Source organism: Pogona vitticeps, chromosome 5 (genome assembly GCF_051106095.1).
Source record: "Pogona vitticeps strain Pit_001003342236 chromosome 5, PviZW2.1, whole genome shotgun sequence".
Lineage (NCBI taxonomy): Eukaryota > Metazoa > Chordata > Lepidosauria > Squamata > Agamidae > Pogona > Pogona vitticeps.
The window spans coordinates 103,953,467-103,978,540 of record NC_135787.1 but is presented as its reverse complement, the minus strand read 5'-3'; the positions used below and the strand labels follow the sequence as shown (position 1 = coordinate 103,978,540).

The window sequence follows — 25,074 nt, the reverse complement described above, 5'->3', positions numbered from 1 at the left end:
GCGAAAAAAATCCCCATTCTGGCGTTTGATTCTCTCCCCCCCCCAATCTTTACACTTACCTTCCGGTCAGCGGGTGGCCTCTAGGGGGATCCCACGCGAGTACGGATCCCCGGGCGCCCCGGGGAGAGGCAAAGAGGGTCGCTTCCTACCCGCCGGCACCCCGAGGCTCGGCTCCGAGGCTCCATGGCAGAGGGCGGCAAAGGCAGATATCGATCCCCCCCCCCGGCCCTTTTAGGGTGCGGAATAAAGGGAGCTGCTTTGGGGATCGCCCTCCATCGTGGATTCTCTCTCTTCCGTCCCAACTCGGTAGGAATCCAGCCCGCTTGGCAGGAGCTGACGCGCCTCGGTTCCCAAACCGAAGCAGCAGCGGGGGAAACCGGATCAGGAATTGGGGGGCGTGGCGAAAGGCGAGCAAAGCCGCCAAGGGGGGAAAGGGAAGGGAGCGCCGGCCAGGCGGCGTCCCTGGTCGAGAGAGGTTCGCTTTGGAGAACCTCACACCTGGGGACGGGAGGGAGGGGGGCTCGGGAGAGGCCTCGCAACGGGATGGCACCAAACTAAGGTTGCCAGTAATGGGGAGAGTCTTGCGATCCCCACTACACCGGAACCACCGGAGACCTGGTTGTCAAACAAGTGCCACCCGTTTCATTAGGTCTGGCTGCCCGCCTGCGCTTGCTTACTTGGGAGTAAGTCCAAGGCATCGGAGCGTCTCCATCCTAAACTTTCCAGAAAACTTGCCCCAGGTTTACTCAAAAGTAGGACGCAGCGAGGTCCACCAGGCTCACTCCCACCCTGAAGAACTCCAGGTACACCGCTGGAAGAAAGGCCGAGGGAGGGATGCCAGGGTTGCCTATCTGGGGAGCCCGGTTTTAAACTGGCGGATAGGACTGACAGAGATCTTGGGGACCCGATTCCCGGGAGGCGGACTAGAATTCTCCCGAAGGGAGGAAAACTCAGCCGAGAGCATGAATGAGAAGCGGGTGGGTTGCTTTTCTCAGCGCACCGAGCGCGCGCCGAACCCGTTTGGAGCAGTTGCCCGGGAGAAACGCGCGAGAGCTCTCCTCCCTGCTCACTTGGAAGAGAGTTCCGTGGAGCGGGTTCCTAAGAGAACCTGTCCGCTCCGAGGGAATTGCACCACCCGGCGCGCGATTCCAGGGTGTGCCAGAGAGGAGAGAGAGGATGAGCCAGCGATGGAAGGGGGGCAATGTAAGCGAGGCAGCGCTCATGGTTGAAGGGAGAGGCGCGCACCGAGGCGAGGGAGAGGGACAGCTCACCCACCTGAGAGGCGAGCAGATCCCCCGCGGGGAAGCGACGGCCGCGGCCGAGAGCAACATCACCGCTCGGCGTCGAGGCGGGAGACTTCTCCTCCTCCTCCTGCCTCCCGGGGGCTGTTTTTTATCCGGCGAGGGCGGATCAGAGACCGCATCCCATGGCTGAGGCAAAGGGGACCCGCTCCCCTCCCTTCTCCAGCCAGCGACCCCCCCCCCCTCCCGCTTGCCCGCTCGCCCGCTCGCTCCGGATTGTTGGAAAGGGGTGGAGAAAGAGGCGGGAGGCCGCGTCACCGAGCGGGCGCCAACCGGAGCCTCGCCAGAAGCCGGCACACCCCGCTGAGGCGGGCGGGGGGCCGAGTGGGGAAGGGGCGAGGAGGGGGCGGGAAGGAGCGAGGCGCCCCTCGAGGGCCAACCTGGCGCCTTTTCCACCTGGGGTGGGGTGGGGTGGGGAAGACTCCTTCAGCCCCCAACCCTGAAGGTTCACGGTGCCCAGGGAGAGCTCAAGCAAGAGCTCTGAAACAAGGGCAGGAGTAAACTCCCCGGGTTCAGAGTCGAGATCCCTGGCGCCGGGCTCGGGGTGTAACGCAAGTGACGTCCGGCTCTTCTGGGGTCTGTGTTGACCACGGACTCCTCTGGCGTTTTAGTTTTGGAACGGGGTGCAGTACGATCCGCACTGAAGAGCCCCGTTCTGGGGCTCTGGGAAGCAAATCGCGTTGCATTTAGTGGCGCTAACCGTTTCCCAGTAAATTGTGAGACTTGCAAAGTAAATGCTTTGAAGGCTCTTCTGCTTCTTCCGGGGTTATCTTGCTTCTAAAAGTAGATTGACAGGCGAACTCCTGTAGATTTAAGAGGTGGAACAACCAGACTTTTGAGAATCTTATTTAAGTATTGATCAACTCTTTAATTGTTTAATTTATGTTATTGTTCTTGACATCTAGGGATCTGTGTACATTTGTCTGCTTATGTGAATGGTCTATAGAGGTGGGTTTTTTTTTTAATGTTTCCATTTTATGTTTATATTTTGTTGTAACCCACCCAGGGCAGTAGCCTGTCATTAGATGGGTGAGACAGAATTTAACAAACAAATGTTGAAGGGATGGTGTTCTCCTGCTAATAGGACATTTGACCTCTTGCAAAGAGGAATCAAAGATGCAAATTAAGTCCATATTTATCTCTGGATAGCCAATCAGGAAATACACTACCCTGCAAACCTAGATCAGTAAGTGAGGGAAAGCACATGCTAGAACAGTTACCTTTACCCACATTAGGAAGCATTGATTCTAAATGCAAGTTAGACATTCCATTTAGTGCGGTCCTTATCATGAAAAAACAGGAACAGATTGGACTGTCTTAACCATCGTTTGGGTGCATCCTCACTGGAAAACTTAGAACTGTGGGACATGAATTCCAAATTGGAGACTTGGCAAAATTTGGAATAAATGAGGCATATTCCCTTTTGCTTGCATTTGTTTTAGTAGGACTTTCCATCAACTTTCATTTATATATGTGTGTGTATGTACACGCAACTGCAGGCACACACATTGTAGCCTCTGTTTAATAGCTTGATTTACAAATTATAATTATACTTGCCAATTGAACAATGTGAGACTTGCCAAAATATGAAGGCGGGAAATCATCTATGATGTAAAGTCTGTGTGTGTTTTTCAAAGAGGGATATGCCCTTCGTGTAATAACTGTTATTCCTAATAAATGATCACTTGACAGTGGGGAATAATCTTATCATTGCAATACATTGCATTAGATGTCATTCTCTCTGTTCTCCTCCCTCCCCTGCCTTCTAATTTATCTCTCCTTGTTTTTTTAATGTTGATTCTTGGGATTAAGTGTATATCCTGGTTTAAGAGCATTATTTTCTAAATAGAATTTCAGCTACTGGACATACTTTGGAGAATTTAGTAATCCTTTAAGAACCAGTTATTCATTTTAAAAGAATATTTGAAAAACATGTTAAAATACCAGGGTAAATCCTGACTGTGGCACTGGAGACCAAGACCAAGATCATCCACACTCTTGTATTCCTAGTCACCATGTATGGGTGTGAAAGCCGGACAGTAAAGAAAGCGGACAGGAAAAAAAGTCTGCCATGTGGTGCTGAAGGAGAGCTTTGTAGATACCCTGGACTGCCAGAAAGTTGAACAAGTGGGTCCTAGATCAAATCAAGCCTGAACTATGTCTGGAGGTAAAAATGTTGAAACTGAGACTGTCCTACTTTGTGCATATCATGAGAAGACAGGAGTTTCTGGAAAAGACAATAATGCTGGGAAAGGTAGAGGAAGGAAAAGAGGAAATAAAATATGAGATGGATTTATTTCCTAAAGGAACCCACAGGCTTGAGTTTGGAAGAGGTAAGCAGGGTTCAGTGGTTAGAAACAATGGCACAGTGATGAGATTTTTGGATCTTTATTCATATCAGAGCATTGCACAATTTAAAATTATGGATGTATATGTATATAACTTATATATACAGTGCTGCTTCAACTTACGAACTTAATGGGTTCCAACACTCTGGACATAACTCGAAATGACTGTAAGTCGAAGCACCATTTCCCATAGGAATGCATTGAAATGCAATTAATTCATTCCAACCAAATAAAAAAAAATCACCAACCTCCCCCCCCAAAAAAAATCCACTGCAAGACCCATTGGAAATGCGATTAATCTGTTCCAGCCAAAAAAAAAAGGGGGGGGGGAAGAAAAGTAAACAAACTATGCAAGACCCATTGGAAATGGGGGGAAAGGAAAGCTGAAAGCAAACAAACCGTGCAAGACCCTTCGGAAATGCAAAAAAGCAAAGCAGAAAGCAAACCATGCAAGACCCATCGGAAATGGGGGGAAAGCAAAGCTGAAAGCAAACAAACTGTGCAAGACCCATCGGAAATGCAAAAAAAGTAAAACAGAAAGCAAACAAACTGTGCAAGACCCATGGGAAATGCAAAAAAAAAGGAAAGCAGAAAGCAAACAAACCATGCAAGACCCATCGGAAATGGGGGGAAAAAAACAAAAAGTGAACAAATCCCACAAGACCCATCGGAAATGGGGGGAGGAAAAACCCAAAAAATGAACAAACCCCATAAGACCTATTGGAAATTGGGAAGCCCCTCCCCCAAAAAACAAACAAACCCTGCAAGACCCATCACAGCATAAAAACATAATCCCACCACCCAGCCCAAAACCCACCCAGAACAGTTTTTAAAAAGCAGAAAGCAGCACCTTACCTTACCAGCCTCCTCTGATTGCGCACTCTTAACTGCTGGGGTGAAGGAGCTGCAAAGAAGCAGCCTCTTCGCCACCAACTGTTTAGCAATTTGAATCCCCCTGCATTTTTCTGGTTGTAACTCAGAGCTCTGGCCACAAGTCGACACAAAATTTTGCGGCCGGAACTGGTCATAATTTGAAATGGGTAAAATTAAAACAAATTAAAATGCTATGATAATTAGACTACTTTTGAACAGAAGCAGGCTGCTCCAAGAGCATTATCTCAGCCCTTTGCTAGATCTTCTTTTGTACATGTGATGGGGCATAAATTGCATGCACATAAGTGCTGCATTGATTAAATTTCTCCACAGTCACAGAAGATTTGTCCTTTATTCAAGAAGCCCCATTTTACTTGATTATATTTTTTAAATCTTCTTACTTCACTTCAGTGCCTATTAAGTAACTTCCATATGGTCCAGCTAGGGTCTTGTCCTGGTTGGTGACACTCTTCAGCATTCATCTGTTCAATAAGGTGTGCTGTTTTGTTCTCTGTAGGTTGTGCTTAGTCTCTTCTTGTTTAATATTTCAAGTCTGAGATGTGTGCAGAAAACACTCCCTCAATTTTAGATGTCATCTAGGGATTTGGATGGGTTTGGTGCTCTATTACCTTATTTCATTCTTCATGTACTACTTGAGGGGCAATGCCAGTTAATTAATACTGTAGATGTTTTCAATGGTGGTCAGTTTCAGGCAACCAGTAACAGTCCTGCATGATTCATTAACAGCTACATCCACTTGTTTGGTATGTGCTGATTTGTTCCATACAGCACTAGCATATTCTGCTGTGGAGCACCACAGGGACAAAGCTGTTCTTATTGTTTCTGGGTGTGCACCCCAGGCTGACCCAGCCAGTTTCTTAAGTATGTTATTTCTGTCAGCAACTTTCGTTTTGGTGTTTAGACAATGTTTTTGTAGGTCAGAGTTTGATCCAAAGTAATTCCCAAATACTTTGGGATAGAGTAGTGTTCCAAAATCTTGCCTTTCCAGCTAACTTGGAGCTTCTATTCGGCTTGTGTAATCTTTAAGTGGAAGGCACAGACCTGTGTTTTTAAAGTGTTTGGTTTCAACTGGTTGTTTTTATAATATAAGGAAAGATCTAATGCAGAGGTTAGCTGATGCTCGACGGCCTCAGAGGTTTCCATCTGAACTGTCAAAGCAAGATCATCAGTATAGACAAAACTCCTGGACTTTGTGAACGGTGCAAGGACGCTATCCTGTGAAAGACACTGTTCCCTTGATTTTGCCAGTGACTATACCTCCCTTGAAATTCAACAAAGAACCTTCAATTTTGAAATAGAACAGAGAACATTTCTGTTACTCCGTGATCTTTAGTAAGGAGGTAGAACTTTCTGAGCAGCAGTTGATGGTGGACATTATCATACGCCTCTGTAAGGCTGACAAATGATTCTCCAGTTAGTTTATGTGTTTCAAAACCATCTTCTATATGCTGGGTTAGATCTAAGATTTGAGCTGTATAGCTCTTGCCAGGTCTAAAGCCTGCCTGTTCTGGAATTAGAAGAAGTTCAGTTTTAGTGGCTGGATGGTTTAATACCATTTGCTCAAGCATTTTATATAAGTATCATAGTAGAGAGATAGGCCTGTAGCTTTTGGGATTTGATGGTTCTTTGCCTGGTTTCAGTATAGTGATTACTTCTGACTTATGCCATAGTTTTGGAATGTCTTTGCTTGTCCAGCAGTTATTAAAGAGTTGAATGAGTTATACCTTTGTGTTTTGCCCAAAATATTTAACCTGCCTCAATTCAGATATCATCGAGTTCCACCACTTTGGCATTCCTACATCTTATGGCTTCCTCTAGTCCTGCCAGTCTGAAGGTAGTAAGAAGTTCTTTGGATTCACTCTGGATGTCCCTTTGATGTTTTATTTTTATTATGAGTTCATTGTTCTTCCCTGCCAGGAGCAGTTGGTATTCTATTTGGTTGCGGGTTATATTTGCATAGTGATCTTTTGTCTGGATCATTGCCCAGTCTTTTCAGTACTCTCCAAGCTTTCCTACTGCTTCTTACCATGTCAAGCTTCGTTACAGTGTTTATCCAGCAAGTTCATTTTTTTTTCTGAAAGAGCCAAGATCAAATTTCTTTTACTGTCTAGAAGGGTTTTATTTAAAGTGTGAAATACAATCTAGCTATTGGGTGTGTGTTTCTGGAGTGAGACCTGGGATGTAGTTGGTCTGGCACCCTTTTGGAATGGAGGCACAAGAACATTCCAAAATGGAAGGTACAAATTGATTGCAGTTCTCTGGTTGAGGAGCAATCTAAAGGAGCAATCTAAAGCACAGCTGCATCTAGCATTGTTGTAACTTCTCCCTGTTGTCATTTTTTAAATTCTACCTCATACTGAGTTACGTAGACTGAGGATTTTTGGATTAGGACTCAGGAGATTTGGGTCCAGATCCCACTTGCCCATGAAACATATTGGATGACCTTGGGCCAGTCTCTCAGCTTGACCTGCCTCACGAAGTATTTTCAGAGATAAAGTGAGGGGGAGAAAAGCCATATGTCCCACCTTGATTTCACTGGAGGAAAAGTGGGATAGAAATCTAACAAGTAGTTTAGGACAGGTTGAAAAAAAGTCACTGGAGAAAAGTGACATGGTGAATTTCCTACTGAGTTATTTCCACCTGAATCTTCCTAGTTACAATCCAGTACTGTAGCTGCTATCTGTAGCTAGCATTATGTGACACATAATTATGTGACACATAATGCTAGACACAGAAAAACATTGCATGTGGTGATTTAGTTTTATGCCATTATGAGCTGGTAGTTAGGTGGGGGAAAGTTATCTCTTTTTAAAAGCACAAGGGGCTAATGGGAAGGAAGGGAGTGGGTCGTTAAAGGAGACATGGACCCATCCAAACCTCCAGATAGACTGCCTCTGCATAGCAGAGAAACCTACCTCTAACTGCACTATGGAAAACTGCATTAGATGGCAATACCTCTTTCAGTTGCAGTGGCAGCTTAATTTAGAGCATTTAACTTCTGGTGTATCCATTGATCATCTTAGATTTTCTTATTTTTTTCTCTGCACAATTCATATTGCACAAAAGGGAAGATGGGATGAGCATGCTTTGCCTGTCACCTCTTGTCATCATCCTCATTGCTCTCTACAAGCTGAAGGGGAACTTGCTTTGCAGGTGTAGATCCAGGAATTTCAATGACAGAGCTTGGAAAACTTATTTGTTTTGGATTATCAGGCGGCTATAATGGCTGAGGATTTGGGAAAGCTATAGTCCAAAAAAGGAACTTTTCCAAATTGTTTTAGAACATGTGAGGAGCCTACATGAACACAGCGAGCGCCTCACTGGAGACAGTCATTCTTTGATCCATGGAGAGCAATGAGGACAGCAATGGAGAGGGCAGGGAGAAATTCATGCATAATGCTTGCATTTTTGTAAGTCTTTCATTTTTAGTATGTTGACAATTCCAGTCAAAATCCAGGGAGAAGGCTTAATAAATGAATATGGTGCAGTTGAAAATAGGTGTAACTGTATAGGTGGATGCATAAAAGGCAGATGTGGGAAAGGGGTACTTTTGTCAGGATCAACTTAGAACCACTAAGTAGTTTCTAAGACAGACTGGAAGTAATAAGTAACAATGCTAACCTGTAATGCATGGCTTTGGCTTTAATAAAAGGACACTGGTATTATTTTCATAAAAGGTCATGGCTGGTAACATTGTTACTTTTGATGGTATGATGAATCATCTTTAGTCACTACTTTCTAAATCACTGAGGGATTTTTGTGGGTGGGTGGGTGCGGTCACTTGAAATTTTTGACCATTTTGTATTTAAGTGATTTTTTAAAATTAATTTAAAAAGTAAAAAATAGTATATTAATAAACTAACTGGTTAGTTTGGAAAAATAAAGATTTCTGTACTGCTTTTTAAAAAATAACTTTCCAAACTCTACTGCAAGCCTTTTTTAGCCACTGCAGTGTTTCTTCTGGTTGGATGATAAGCCCAGGAAGTAGAAAGAGAAAAGGGTGAGCCAGACGGCTACAGTTGTTCAGAGGCAGAGATTTTGAAAAGTACAGCTTTAGTTAACTTTCCAGATTGTCTGCTGGGGAATACCCAAGTACTGGAGAAAATTCTGGTGTTCATTATTACTTCATAAGGGGCAGCAACCAGACCCTCTTGGCATAATCCTAAAACAACATGAGAACACGCTCAGGACTAAACTTCACTTTTCTGTGTTCCACGAAGGTGAACATAAATTGTTTCTGGCAGTCTGTGTTCTGAGAAATTCATCTTCCACTGTTGATTTTTTTCCACACATACCTTAGTCCCGCGGTTCTCAACCTTGGGCTCCCATATTTTCCTGGACTACAGAGCCCAGAAGCTATTACTGGCACATCCAGTAGGGTTTCTAGAAGTTGTAATCCAAGAACATCTGGGCCCCAAGTTTGGTAACAGCTGCCTTACAAGGTGCTTCTGGAGTACTGTTCTTAATACAATGGACCCTCTACTTACGGAATTAATCCATATTGGAACGGTGGCTGTAGGTCAAAAAGTCTATAGGTCGAGTCTCCATTGACCTATAATGCATTGAAAACCAATTAATCCCATAACCGGCCGTTTTTGTTCCATTTTTGTTCTATTTTGGTTTTTTTCTGGTCTGTAAGTCGATTCTCTGGCTGCAAGTCCAACCTAAATTTTGCAGCCAGAGAAGTCTGTAACTCGAAAAGTCTGTAAGTCGAGCCATCTGTAAGTCAAGGGTACACTGTACTGTTTTTTTCTTTTTGCCAATAGTACTAAATATACCACTGCTTACAGTGCGAGCCATGTTCCTGGATGAAAGAATACAATTTGCTTATCAAGGCAAAGCTGCTATGGTAAAGGAAGACAGCCTGCATTTTTGCCTGTGGTCCATACAACCAAGCAGGCCTCAATTAATGCTGTAGGTAAACCTAGCGAGTGCAAATAAAATTTGTTCTGAGGATGAATTCAAGACGCTTCTTTTGAATAGCATCTCCTAGGAACATGATGACGCAGGCTATAGTTTCTGGTATCAATGCAGCCAACCAGCTGGTTTTGCTTAGGGACAGGTTAATATAAAATGAAATGGAAATAAATTGCAGTAAGCTGCTGTGAGTCCATCGGTTGGGCTTAAACATAATGAGTTATTTCAAACATGTCTCCTCCCCCACCTTGCTACTGCAAATATCAAGCTGTAGGGCTGATGGAATAAATAGCATCCCCAGTTAATTCAGAGTTCAGAGAGCATCCTGTGAGAGTTAAATACCACAAAGTCTCTCTCTCTCTCTCTGTTCACATATTTGTCTCTCTGTCCTACAATTTATGTGATGGGGGATGTAACTTTATCACCTCTGGCCTTTAAGAGCAGAAATCAGGAGGTGAAGGTTTCAGTAACAAGAAGAGATTCATTGCCTACCACCTGCCAAATTCTGCAGAGAGCCCGCTGTTAAATGTGTAGGAGCAAGGACTGAATGAAAAAAAAAGTTGGCAAACCTGGGAACATTTAATGCACCCAGTTCAAAGGCTTATTTTAAGAATACATGGAAATAGAACATTTTTGTTTCCCTGAGTGAGAAAAAACGGGCTAGGACATAAAGGGAGGAAACTGGTTTATCTGCCTTATTCCTATTACAAGGTATCATTAATGAGTATGGCAAGGTCAAAAATTGAGAAGATCTCTATTTCTTAATGGGATGTATGCATGTGTTTACTATTGCTCCCATTCCAGCTGTGTATGATGATACTCTGAAACCCAGAGGAAAGTGTAATTTATTATGTTAGTTTTACATAATTTTTTCCCAGTCCTTAATAGCATAGCAAAGTTAGGAAGAACACTGTTTACTTACAAAGTTACTTATGAACGCCAACATGCCATGACCTTCACTCTCTCTCCAGCTTCATTTTGTTGAAAGGGTAAATATACACATAGATCCTTTCCAAGCAGGGAACTGAAACTGGGATTTTCACAGAGAAGTCATATGCTCTCTACCATGGAACTGTAGGCTGCCCTTAGGTTTTGAACCAAAGAAACTAGAACAGATTAGCATTTCTAATAGATAAATCTGAAGTCCAGTACCCTAACAGCCAGATTGAACTGTGCAGTTCATGAAATCCCTAGTTAGACCCCTAGAACAGATCTTCCCTATTGGTTTATTAGTTTTATTTACAGTATATTCCAACTTTCCACCAGTGAGTTCCAAGTAATGTATGTGGCTCTTCTCCTCCCCTCTTTATTTTCACAACAACTTTGTGAGGTGCATCTGGCTGACAGAGACGGACTACACCAAAAGATAGACTACATCATCCAGTGGCTTTCATGGGGAGTACAATTTGGATTTTCCAAGTCTCAGCCCAACATCACACTCTTTTTAGTCCATGAACTTGGTACATTTTTTTCAGCATACCCTTATCTTGCAGCCTTAATAACAAAGATGTGTCCATCAAGGTTTAAATATTAAATGGTTTAGGCATCTGAGGCAGGGCAGACTGGAGAGGTGGGGGGGGAGTAGCCATTGTATATAAAAATACCCTGCAGGTTACTAGGCTCTAGCTGGGTTTGGAGGCCCTCCACATGTCAATAGGGGCCAGGGATGGTATTGGGATTTTGCTGTGTTACCGCACTCTCCGCGACCCAGCCATTTCCTTACCGGAGCTGGTGGACTTTGTCTCTGCAGCACTGTTGGAATCCCCGAGGCTCTTGGTCTTGGGTGACTTCAACATCCATGCGGAGGCAGAGGTTTCTGGTCCAGCTCTTGAGTTCTTGGAAACCATGGCTTCCTTGAACATGTCCCAACATGTTAACGACCCCACTCATGTGGATGTTCACATGCTAGACCTGGTTTTTTCCACCAGTTGGAATGAGTCTGATGGTGACTGACCTTGTGTCGGTTCCCTTGTCATGGTCTGATCACCACCTAATAAAATGTAGCCTTGCAGTGGCTCTCCATCCTCGCAGGGAGCATGGATCTATTTTAATGGTCTGCCCTCAAAGGCTACTGGATCCCATAGGATTCCAGGATGCCATGAGAGGGATTCCGGCTGATCTGACTGGTGCTCCTGTCAAGGCTCTGGTTGAAGGCTGGTTCACTGCCGCCACCAGGGCTGTAGACACAATTGCTCCTAAATGCCCTCTCCAATGCAGAGCTCGGCCTGCATCCTGGTTCAGTCAGGACATACGAGTGATGAAGGAAATTAGGAGAAGGCTAGAGTGCAAGTGGATAAAGAGCCTAACGGTTTACAATTGGAAAGCTGTCAGGGTTGCAACTAACCTTTACCTTGCTAAGGTAAGGGCTGCTAGTCATGCTCACCTCACTAACTGGATAAGTGAAGCTTCAAATCAGCAGGCGGAACTTTTCTGTATAGTTTGTGACCTATCTGGAATTGGTCTAAGTGACAGGCCTCTTTCTAGTATCTCACCTGACCAATTTGCAGCATTTTTAAAATCTAAAGTGGAGGCCATCCACCAGGAGCTCTCTCCTTTTTTGGATACAGTGGATCGAGCGGAGAAGTCCAGCGCCTGGTGAGTCTTGATCTCTTTCAGTCTGTGACACCAGATATTGTGGTCAAAGCACTTGATTGCTGTCGGTCCACCACCTCATCCCTTGACCCTTGCCCAGCCTGGCTAATCAAAGCTTGGTATTGGATGATATTGACAATTATAGGCCCATCAACAATGTTTCTTTCATTAGCAAAGTGGTGGGGAAGGTGGTGGCAGATAAGCTTCAGGTTCATTTGGATGAAACAAATGCACTGGATCCATTCCAGTCGGGCTTCAGGCCATGCCATGGTACAGAAACGGCATTGGTCACCCTGTTGGATGACCTGTTGAGGGAGGCCGACAGGGGTAAAATGTCCTCCTTGATATCTCAGTTGCCTTTGACACCGTCGACCATGGTATCCTCCTGACGAGGCTCTCCGAGTTGGGAATTGGTGGCCTGGTGTTTGCCTTGCTCTGATCCTTCTTGGAGTATCATCCTCAGAGAGTTCAGCTTGAGGAGAGAATTTCAGCCCCATGGAGCCTCAATTGTGGAATTCTGCAGGGCTCGATTATCTCCCCAATGCTGTTTAATATCTATATGAGTTCATTGGGTGGTGTCATCAGGGGGCATGGGGGCATTGTGCCATCAGTATGATGATGACACTCAGCTCTACATCTCCTTTTCTCCAACCACAGTGGATGCCGTTCTGCCCCTTCAGCACTGTTTGGAGACTACTGCAACGGATGCAGGAAAATGGGCTGAGGCTGAACCCAGACAAGATGGAGGTCCTGAGGGGGGTAGCCCCATCATTGGCAGTCTGGGAAACTCCCTCTCTTTTGTGGGAGTGACTCTCACTGAAAAGACTGAGGTTCATAGCTTGGAGGTCCATCTGAACCTGGCGCTCACCATGGAAACTCACGTGGTGTTGGTGGTCCGCTCCACCTATTTCTATCTTTGGCAGATTGCCCAGTTGCATCTCTATCTTTTTTTAAATTTTATTTTATTTTTAAACTACTAGGGATAGGGTAGGGAATACAAAGGGTGAAAGGAAGTGGAAGGGATGAAAAAAGGGTTTTGAGGATAGGAGAACACAGAATATACAGTCATCCAATCTATTCATATTAAGTATACAAGCATGCAATCTATTCATTTTTCAATAAAAGATCAACTTTCTATTTTTTTAACTGTTTGATTACCCACTAGCTTTCCACTTAGAATTATGTTATGATTTGAATCTAAGTTATTCCAACACTATCAGGAAACCGAGACCAATTGTAAAATACATCCCCTCTTTCTTGAACATACATTCAGCAGGCCTGAAAGAGTATACATTTCAATCACTTCCCATATTTTCTCAATATGCTTCTTTTGTTTCTGTGACTCTTTTTTCTTCCATTTTTTGAAAGGGAAGGACAAATCCAGGACAGTAACCCGATTTTTAACCTCACATTTTCTGACTGTTGTAGCTAAATAGCTTACTGGGTAACACTTAATCCCCTCTAAATTACCTGGCATCACACTCAATAAACACAGTTCTGGTTAATACAGGTTCTTTCAGCTGTTGTTTAACATCTGATGATTTGCCTTCCATCAAATCTTCAATCTGGCTGAGACGCTCATTTACCTGCTTAAATCCTGTTATTATTATCATTTGTATGATAACTTGCCATTCTTTATCTAACAAAGTCTCTGACAGTTGATATCTAATTTTTTCAGGGGCCATTTCCATCTTTCCAGTGAGTATGATCTGTATAAATAATGCTCTTTAGTTTCCACTATTTTATCAACAGACCAAACCCATCATCCTCAACCTCCCCTTGATACTTCTTCTCCCCCTTACCCAGATATTATAGTATATAAACCAGCTTTTAGTCCAATAATTTAAATTACAGCCGTGGCAGTATTATCAGAATCTTACACAGTCCAGCCAAGAAAAAGTCCTGGCTAAACAGCAGAGACAGGAAGTCGATCTCTCCAATAGATGTTATAATCCATCAGACTCCAGTCCTGGTTTTGTAAGCTCCTCAGCCTGTTCAGTTATGTGTCTCGCTGATGATTTCCAGGCCATTTTTTTACTTCCAAAAATTTATTCCTCCTTCAAAAGCCCAGCAAGGTTGTGTTATCAAAGTGCCATTCATCAAACTCCTCAGTCTATTCAGTTAGGATCATATCGCTGGTGATTCACAGTCGTTTTTTTTTTAACTTCCAAAAGCTTATTTCTCCTTCTCCGAAAACGCTGCATGATTTTGCTATCAGTGTCCCACACAATCTGAGGAAAAAGATCCAGGTATACAGCATTCACCAAGTTTAAGTTCCTTAAAGCCTGTCCAATATTATTTTCTCTGGGATTTTTTCCAAAAACACCAGATTTTTCTGTCTCACTGTTCTATCAGTTTGACCTTGAACCAGCCTGCTGTTTAAAAGTCAAGTTTTCTTTCATTTTTGAAGGCGCGGGCTGGCAAGCCAGATGTGCCGCTGTTATCTTCTTTCGGTCAAATATTTTCACTCTCATTTCTTTTTCATTTTAATGAGGTTTTTCATAAATCAAAGGCTTCCACTTACTTTGTTATTGTATATTTTCGGCCATGCTTCTTGTTCTCTTATTCTCGGCAGTGGAGTTCTCCTGGCTGATCTGCCAAAATGGTTTCCCGTCTTTGGTCTGTGCTTGTGTGAATTTTCAGAAGGAAGAGAAATCGAGTTGCTGCCCTATCTTCTATCTTCTGGAGCTCACCAACTGCTTCAGAGAGACCTCTCCTGGTCTCCCCTTCGATCCCCCATTTTCTAGAGGGATCCCAGACCTAGTGGTTCCAGCTTTTTCTGGGAGCTGTTCCCAGAAGCTGCTGGCTGCACCACGACAAAGCTCCTCCCCTCCCCAGTTGTGTCCCTATCTTGATGTTGGGGCACTCACCACTCTGGTGCATGCGCTTGCAATCTCGAGTTTAGACCACTGTAATGCGCTCTATGTGGGGCTACCTTTGACATTGACGCAGAAGCTTCAAATGGTGCAGAATGCAGCAGCCAAACTTCTCAGTGAGGTGAGAAAACATCAACATACCTCCCCTACTCTGGCCGCCTTGCATTGGCTGCCCATTTGTTTCCACGTTGATTTCAAAGTCTTAATGATTACATATAAAGCCCTAAATGGTTTAGGACCTCGATATTTGGTGTAACGCCTTCTCCCACCTATGTCTACTCATATCACTCGCTCCAGCCAAGAGAGGCAGCTGAGGAGCCTGACGTCGAGGGAGGTCCAGAAAAACAACAAGAAACCGGGCCTTCTCAGCGGTGACTCCCTGTCTTTGGTATAATCTCCCCTCCAAGATCCATTGGGCCTATTCGCTGGGAATCTTCAAAAGCCAAGTTAAAACCTGACTATTCAGGCAGGCCTTCTCTCAGGGCACCACTTAATCTATTCTTTTTCCTCCATCTTGAATGACTGTTTATTGTTGAAATATTGTTGTTATTTTTCAATTGTTTTTATTCTATTTGGTGTGAGCTGCCCAGAGTAGACATTGTCTAGATGGGCAGCATATAAGTTTAACAAACAAATAAATAAATCTGGCTGTGGAGCCAGAGTCTGATTCACCACTGTGCCTCCTTAACAGGGGCTGGACCTGATGATCCATAGGGTTCCTTCCAACTCTGCAGCTTTATGATGATGATGGTGATGGTGGTGGTGGTGGTGGTGGTGGTGGTGATGATGATGATTATCATCTCCCCACCTTCTAGCGCTCATTCACCCTCCCACAGTTTGATTTGGGAGGTAACCTTTTATTATTTCTGATGCTCCCTTCCTGACAGGGCAAACAGTAGTGTAGGAATTACACCCAAATTGTTTGAGGAAAAGGTTCAAAACCTGATGCCCTATGTGTCGTTATCTCAATCCTGATCTCTCTCTAGTTGTGTTTTAAAAATGCATTATGATGGTCAGCTCTTTGTCATGGCAGTGGCAACTCTTTTGCTTTGCTGGCATAACAAATTCCATGTCTCCTCAGTTAATGAATCTTCAGTATAAAGTTGTCCCCTTGCTCCACTTCTGATTAGCAGAGCTTGGTAAAGATATTTGGACAACCATTCTCAGAATTCCCCCCCCCAAAAAAAAAGTATTGCTATTTGATGTGGCACATCCATTGTTGACCCCTTGTGTGTTACAAAGTGCTCTGAAAAGCACTTTATTGCACACTGTTGATGCAGGGCACTGCGATGTTAGAATGAAGAGAACAGGATGTCTCTTCAGATGAAGCTGAAACAATTAAAGGCAAGCCCATGTAGAGAGTGGGATACAGTAATCTAAGTGGGCTGTAACTAGGGCATTTGTCAGATGGATCAGACATCTGAAGGACATCCTTTACGTGTTCTGCAGCACAACATGTTTGAACTAGTAACCAAATGTATATCGCAAATTAGTTTATTTTCCATGAGCATTGATGGAAATTTTGTGTACCAAAGGCTAATAATTGAAAGAATGACAAATGTAAGACATCTCTGAACTATCATCAAGGGCAACTCTACTGTATTCAGCTCTGGAACTTGCCCTGGCATGGAAAACAAACCCTGAAAGTATCATCAGATTCCTTTAGAGTTATTGCAAGAATTAAGATAATGTATACAGTATGACGCTCATACAGTAAAACTGTAAAACTCAGTCTATAATCCTGGACACATTGAACTGAAATGACAGTAAAGACTCAGAGGATCAAGTAATCTGTAACAGAAGAGAGATGCAGAGAGAAATTGCCTATCTGTCTTTCTCCACCATATCTCCAAGACCTTGAAACTTAAGACACTTGAAACTTTCCTTGAAACCTAGACATCTGAAACTTTCCCCTCTCACAACATATGTCTCAGGGTGTGTCTACATTGCAGAATGCCATGCAATTTGTATTAGAGTTGAAATGGTTAAAATAAATTCATTTTCCTGTGACTACTGATATAGAGCTAATCATGCCAAAGGCTGCACTTTTTTCAGTGCAGTTAGTGTCTTTTTGTTCAGTTGTCAGGAGTTGTTTGTTTTGTACTGGTTCAGCTGGCATTGCCATTTCTGGTATTTCTGATCACTCATCTTGGTCCAAAGAGGGAATTGTGGGCCTGTTCTACAGGTACAGTGATGTTGATGTCTCCAGTGGGGAGGATATAATGTTAGGAAAAAGCCCTTCAAGTGAGTGTCCGAGGTCTCCCTCCAAACAATTTTTCTACTATTTTCTACTCTTTTTCCTAATATGCCTGTCAGGTTTAGAGCTGTGGTAGATCACTGCTGGATTACTAATGGAGCTTTTCTGTCTCACCCTTCAGAATTCAATGGGGGAAGGACAACATTCTCACCTTGTTGCTATGATAGAATAATCTGCTGAGGTGTAGATGAGTTAGTTAATGTTCCTCGCCTTACGAGTCTCTTCTCACTTCTCTGCCTTCTTGCCACAAGGGGAGAGCCTTGCTGGGACATATATGAAATTAACCAAGCTAATCAATGTTTCTTGCTGTTTTTAGCAACTTGTTTCTTCCCACTCCCCACTTCTTGCCTAATTTGAGCACTTGGCTGGGAACCAAATGAAATCGACAAATATAGTTCATTTCACTAGGATGGTAACCTGTTGAATTAATGCACTGCTCTGTCGCTTTAGAAAAAAATAATTATGTCCAAGCAGTAGTACACTGTAGGGATATGAATGTTATAATTCCACACTGTGTGGAAACATGAATGTTACTATTATTGTGTGGAAAATGGATAGTAGTTCTTCCCAATATATGCGCTAAAAGCCATGACAGCTTGGCAACCACAGTAGCTCACCTGAGAAGGATGGATACAGATGGAGTGATGAAGGGAAGGGACAGGGAAGAGGGTGATATTTATAGGATAGGTTTATGATCACAGGGGAAATTGAATCAGTGGGGAAGTGCAGCATGGACTCTTTCAGTGGGGTAGGTAAAGGTAAATATTCCCCTTGACAATTTGTCCAGTCGTGTCCAACTCTAGGGGGTGGTGCTCATCTCTGTTTCCAACCCATAGAGCTAGCATTTGTCCGAAGACAATCTTCCATGGTCACGTGGCCAGCGCGACTAGACACGAAACACCATTGCCTTCCCACCGTGGTGGTACCTATTTATCCACTCGCATTTTGTATGCTTTCGAACCGCTAGGTTGTCAGGAGCTGGGACAAGTGATGGGGGCTCACTCCGACACGCGGATTCAATCTTACGACTGCAGGTCTTCTGACCTCGCAGCACAGAGGCTTCTGCAGTTTAACCCACAGCGCCACCACGTTCCTGCATCAGTGGGGTTGTTTATCTTATTTATCAGCTAGAGTGATTTCAGCACTGGAAGCTACAAGGGACATGCTTTTAAAAACTGTAATGCACACCAATTTCATTTTGTTTTCCTTTTCTCTCTAGTTGTACCCTCAGTGTTACTTTGTTTTAAAAACAGAACTATTGTTTTTAAATTATTTTTATTTTTAATTAATTAGATTCTGTGGTATTGCTGCAGCCTGCAGTACCACATGGAGTCACTAGGTGGCAGACAGTATGCCCCCTAGCAGTAACATGGCTTCTCCAAAATTAAAAGATCTCTTCAAAATTCAGGGTCTCCTGAAAAGTTACAAGCCTTGAGGGTTGGTCCAAATGCTTGCAGCTAGTTTGGCAATGGAACTATGGAGGTTCAGTTACTTAAACCTGACTTTTCTACTACTGGAATAGCACAGCCATTGCTTCTCTGAAGCCCAGTTGACTGGTGAACCTTGCCTGTTCCTGGCTCCAAGTGTGTATGTGTGTACACAAGCAAAATGAGAAATAAGAATCCTGGTGCCTGGTATATGTAAGAGAAGAAAAGGCTGAATGAACATTGGGAATGGGAATATACTGTAGGTAGGAAAAAAGGAAAGAAAGGGAAAAGAGTGGAAAGTATAGTTGCCATATTGCTCAGTTGGCTGGAATTTATTTGAATTGTAATGTCTTGGTGCCTGTTTCTACGATTAGCTGGCCTGGATGAGGAAAAACTTTAAATCACAATTATGCCCAATTGTTTTGCAAGAAACAAGCATGCTACTGCCTTGCAGTCAGTTTGATGACTCATTGTGCTCTGTAGTGAACACACTCATATTGTGTGCTGCCAGATTGAATGGCATTGCTATTAAAGGGTTAATTTAATAGTCCACAACCATGAGTGCCTTAACAACCCAAGCTTGTATTAAGTGCAGTGGGTAAAGGCTGTTTCTTATCCTCTTTCCATTCAATCGCAACAGCTTTCTGTATTTTGTAATTGCATTTCCCCTGCACTGGAGACGAGGAGGGGTGGATTAAATTATGCGTGCATTGCAATGGTACTTGTTCACTTTCAGTAAGGAAAAGAGGTCAGAGGAGTACACAAAATCTCTTGGGGACGGGTTGAACACACGCACATTACATGCAAAGAACTCAAGAAAGTTGGTTTGTTTGTTATCTATAAAGCAGCTTCAGCAGGATTGCTGCTGAATGTCAAAGTAGCAGAGTTTAGATAAGTTTATTATTTTGACTACAAATCCCAGAATCCTACTGGCCATGCTGGCTGAGAGTTTCTGGGAGCTGTAATTTTTAAAAGTAACTTTTCTAACTTCTGGAAAGTAATCAAAGTGTAGGTGTGGGTCAGTCTTTTTTTCAAAGGTTTTTATTATTTTTTTAAAACATACCTACATACATACAAACAAAAACCCCTAAGACAAAACAAAGAAATATCTAAGACAGACACAACATATAGGTGGGGACGTATTTTCCATACATACTTATCCATTATATACTTCTGACTACAGTAGATCTTATACCCTATTTCCATACTACCTCATGTTACATACTCATATTATTTTTCGTATCTCTATTTCAAAATATCTCAATTAGTATCTAACATTCTAAATTTGTAATAATTTTATAAATTCTTTCACCTGCATTACCATCTATTCAATGCTCATCACAAACATTCCTAATTCTATCTTTAAAGTTGCTTATCCACCAATAAAATCTAAGCCAGAATGATACATTCCTCAAAAATCTCCATTTTTGCAGAAAAAAAGAATATTGTATATCTGATCTTATCTATAAAAACACTATATTAATTCACACATATTTGATCTATATGTATGTGCCTTAGAAACAAAAGCATCTAATGTTATTATTCATCATCAACATTTCTAAAATTCATAATTACATATGCTTGCCTACGTACCTTTGAGATTCCTACCTGGCCATAATCGCTTATAGTATATTGCTCATATTGCTTTGAATGTAAATATATATCTTTCAAACCAATGATTTTTATTATTTAATCTTTTTAAAGACTTACCGTGCAATTTGCATAATGACCAAATAATTTGTGTAATATGTAAATGTGGCTGTCTGGATTTGGAGAATGAAAATATAGCAGCCCTAGGAGAGGGGACAAGAAATTCTCCTTCAAGAGGACAATTTTGAGAGAGGAGGCTGAAAAAGCACTGAGCCGGAGTGTGAGAGAGAGGGAGGAAGTTAAAAAGCAAGATTTTTTAAAAAGAGTGTCGTGGAGTAGGGGGTGGAACTGCTACAAAGGTGGATACTTTTGCTAATCGATGTCAGCCAAGAATATCTTGGATAGTACTCAATCTTACTTCACATTTTTAATAATAAATTAATAATGTGCCATCAAGTTAATTCTCTCTCATGGCAACCCTTTTCCAGAGCTTTCCAGGTAGAGAATACTCAAAAGTAGTTTGCCATTCTTCTTTTCTTGGGGGGGGGGGTGTCCTGGGAATGTGCAGCTTGCCCAAGGCCACACAGGCTGCCTCTTCTCCTAGGAGGCGCAGTGGGGAATCGAACTCCCAACCTCTGACTCCACAGCCAGACACCTCAGCCACTGCACTATCCAGCCAGCTCCCTCTTGAAATGCTAATGTGTTTAGATTTATTTATTTATTTTTACTTGTTCTAGCCCTGAAGACTTGGGAAGCACTGTTGTTGAAAAATAAATTATCAGTTGTTTTCTTCCAGAAAGATGTGTTGGGGGAGGGCGTTTTGTTTTGCTTTCGCAGACATAGGGACTGTAGGCACTCTGGGTGCACGTGTGATGATTCATACTGTAGTGGTGAATGGAGCTCTATCTAAATTAGACTGGCTCTGTTTGATAATGCAGTTGGTGGCATTTGGAAATTTCAACCATTTGAAGCAAGACAGATTAATTATAATTTCGGGGAAGTTCCCTACAAATCATTAGTCTCCATCTTTCCTTTGCTTTGCAGTGGCCAGCTGTTGAAAGCACAGCATTAACTCCACTTAGTTCGGTCCAGAAAATTTAGAGAATTGAACTTTGTTGCTTAAATACCAATGCCCACTGCTTGCAGATGGAGGAGTTATCCCTTGGGCTTTTGCTGCCCAAACATTTGCAAACCAATGAATGAGCATAAATTCTAAATGAGTGCTGTTCAGAAATACTAATTAACAGTAAACGTCGATGAACCAAAATCATCTCTAGGAAACTTTTTCCAGCTTCCTCCTGGTTTTCAAGCTATTAGCTAGCTGTTCACATGTTCTCTCCATGCTTTTTCAAAAAGCGTGTATCCAACAATGATCCTGAGCATATTTACTCAAAAGTAATAAGCCCAATGAAATCAACACCTCATGTCCTGTAATAAAAACTAAATTCATTTCTTAGTCCCAACTTGAGTGGGCCCATTGAATTAATGGGATGTACATAAGTGTTGATTTCACAAGGCCCATTCATTCAATTGCTTCCTTCTCTTCTGCAAGAAAGAAGGTTAATAACGTGTTCTTTATGTCCCTACAGCAGCCAGATATAATTTACATCTTTGCCCAGATCCCCCATTTTCTGCAATGTTGCCAGACATCTGTGGGCTTGCTACAGATTGCAAATGCTTGGCGTGTTCCCCCAATCCTGAACGTCATGCCCCAACTGCCTATGTCACCGAAATGCTGCCTACAGATATGCCCCCTGTCTTTACAAGAATGTAGCACAATTAACTGCATGGGTAAAAATCTGTTTCAATTGTTCTGGCTTGAAAACATAGACACACACACACACACACACAGACACACCCGGTGGCAGAGAACAAAAGCCGCTTGGCGAGCAAAAAGGACTGGGACACTTTGAATTAGCCTTTGTGCTATCACTATATTTAAAACTTTAATGGCAGAAAGTTGGGATTATGCAATAGGAAGCTAAGGATAAGGAGTGTTTAAGTCCCATCCCACTGAGATGGGTTACATGACCTGCAAGATCCTTTTCAATTCTAAGTTTCTGTTATACTTTTCCTCCCTGTTTGCCAGCAGCTGCCATCTGAAGCAGCTGCCACATTCTGCTTATTGATAGGCCAGATCTGATGTTGCATACAATTGGGAATATTCTATAATTTTGTTCTGACCAGGCTAGAAGTGCCATTTCTCATTACTTCGTGAACTATAATGAATTTCTCTTAACACGCTTTCATTTCCTCTGATATTCTGACAATATTTGCTGCTGGCTTTCCTCCCATTTCTAGACCACCAGCTACTCATTCCTGCTGTGTGTTTGTGTGCCCTGCAGGAGCCAGGGCAGAGGTGAATCTGAGATGACGACATCTAATATATTTCAGGTGAATTAACTAGTTACTTGTAATTATTTCTTTTGCTATTTTAAAAAAGTACAACAGTTGTAACATACCAAATGGATGACATTGTTCTTTGGGCAATGTAACTGTGACTTTTGAAGGTGTTGTTTTCTTCTACATTTATATTGTGAGTTTTCTGTTCTTTTTATAGTTATATATGGAATATGAATGTCTATGCGCATGTGTGATGTAGAAAAATATAAATGAATCTGTGCCGGCTCAGCAAAATTCTGAGTTCTATATGCTCACAAAAAATAGTGGCTGTTCAGGGATAATGCTAAAGATGCATGCTAGTTCAGTATGTCCAATTTGCCTTTTCAGAATTTGCTTAACCTCACAGATATCATACATATGTATTGTCTTCTATTTTGAACATTGTTCTACAACAACCATACATTAATTACTGTTACTACAAAGTGGATCTAGAGATCCAAAGAGCAAATGTGCTGAGTTAATCGCAGTGATTTCTACTGTTCTTTCTGCCTCTTGATGCCTATTTATACACATGATGAGTACAATAATTATCTTACCAATTTCAACTATTATGAAATTTAATGACAGCTGTGGGCCTACCTGTCTGATCCATATCTGCTCTGCAATTCCTCTTCATATCAGTAACATAAGCTGTAATTCTATACACAAAGGAGTAAGGCGCCATACTTCTGAGAAAACATGTATCAGGGCTGCACTCAAAATCATCGAATTGTTTTGTTGTCCTGCTGAGATAATTTGTTGCAAGAACATTTAACAAATGTTCCCCATCTAACCTCAGATTAAGGGTTCTCTGACCCAGGACCAAATAATTGTGAATACCTGGGCATATTTCCTTGTTCTAGTTGACTGCCACCACCCCAGATTTTGAGGTTTCAAGGCACTAGGGGCCCTTAAATTATGTACCCTTCAGCAGAGTGGCCAAGAGTTTAAGACTGGAGATACAGCTACCTGTTTCTGTTAGCTGGCAACCAGACTTGCAGGTTTTAAAAGATTTATTGGAAGAAAACATCTAAAGAAAAATAATAGAATGAAACAGGTTATTCCCAATGCAAAATAAGCATTTCAAGGTTACCAAAATGTGGATACCGATAGCAAATAGGAAAGGAACACTCCAAGATTATATGTTATGCTAACTTAAAAGAATAAACTCCCAGCCTTCCTATGTGAGCCACAGACCTTCCTTCTCCTTAGCTCAGGCTTCAAGGCTCCAGGGAACAGATAGAGAGAATACGCACACTTAGCTCCTAAATGGAATGCCTGTTTTGTTAATGGATTGTAAACTCCCTTTGAACCCAGCAGGGAATGGAGTATTGCTGTAACCAAAATGTATGTTTTTAAGATGTGCCCCCAGGGTACATAGGTTATCTGGGCAGGGATCTCAGTGGTTTCAAAAGCCCTTTGAAAATCAGGATACTGGATGCTGTGAAAATCATACCTCCTGTAGCATTAGTTTTCCCATTGCTCACACTGTCCATTTGCGTCAGAGGAATGACAGTATGTTTAATTTATCCAGCTAAAAGCTGAGATCCCATTTCTCCACATTCTTGTTAAAAGAAGTTTCAAAATGGGGGCTGCAGACTCAGGTCAGAGGTGTAGGTTTCAGATTCCACCTCTGTTGGTGTGGTTTGGAATAGTTTTCCTAATCTTGTTAGTCAGGTTAACAGACATGTGACATCATCCAAATGGGACTGTGAAGTGAGAACATCTTCCTCCAAACATTAGGTACTACTGATAATTTGGCTGTAATTGGCTCACCTACTGTATAAGCTAAATTTTATCCCAGCTTCTTGGATATGAGTTTTATTACCCCGTTTCCCTGAAAATAAGCCCTAGTATGATTTTTCAGGATGCTCATAATATAAGCCCTACCCCAAAAATAATACCAAGTTAAGTGAAACCCCACCTTCCACCATTGTGCAGCAACCAGAAGAAGATGACATGACTGTATTGAATAAATGTAGATTGTTGTACATGGGGGGGGGGAATAAAACATCCCCTGAAAATAAGCCCTAATGCATTTTTGGAGCAAAAATTAATATAAGACCCTGTCTTCTTTTTGGGGAAACACGGTAGATTTCTTTGTGCCTCTTTCCACAACCAAAACGGAGCCTTGTGTTTCAGTATAGGGCAATGGGGGTGGGAAATATTGAATGACTGACACCCAAAGTTCTGCTTCTGGTTTCCCATTTTTAGTCCTAACTGGTTCCCAGTTAGCAGAGAGTGGCAATGTCAAATAGCAGCAAGCTCTTTGCATTTCTTTGAGCGTGTTTGAAATGTGTTGGGCTTGAGTAAGAGTTCCTCATAGCAAATCTTTGGAATCCCATGGAATATTACTAAATATAACTATTTATTTCTTATTTTTATTTTTTTAAAAAATATATGCTGCCTTTCTCCTAAAGGATCCAACTATACCACAGGCCCAGATGTACCATATTTTTTGCTCCATAAGACGCACCTGACCTTAAGATG

The 25,074-nt window shown here is 42.4% G+C and overlaps 1 protein-coding gene and 1 long non-coding RNA gene across 14 annotated transcripts in view; one reads left to right on the top strand and one right to left on the bottom strand.

Moving 5' to 3' along the window:
• SHISAL1 (shisa like 1) overlaps positions 1-1,483 on the bottom strand; it is a 108,224-nt gene extending 106,741 nt beyond the window's left edge. For 4 of the 13 annotated variants that reach the window (XM_078394198.1, XM_078394191.1, XM_073000846.2 and 1 more), the window contains exon 1: positions 1,276-1,483. The gene's annotated coding sequence lies outside the window, so the exon portion shown is untranslated. Of the gene's footprint in view, positions 1-59; positions 414-1,275 lie in introns of those variants that run through there. The other 9 variants (XM_078394192.1, XM_078394196.1, XM_073000848.2 and 6 more) reach the window with 3 other exon arrangements.
• Positions 134-24,482, top strand: LOC144589484 (uncharacterized). Its single transcript, XR_013545625.1, has 2 exons — positions 134-306; positions 22,504-24,482. It is a non-coding gene; the product is annotated as an uncharacterized LOC144589484 (long non-coding RNA).
• The last annotated feature ends 592 nt before the right edge of the window (positions 24,483-25,074 follow it).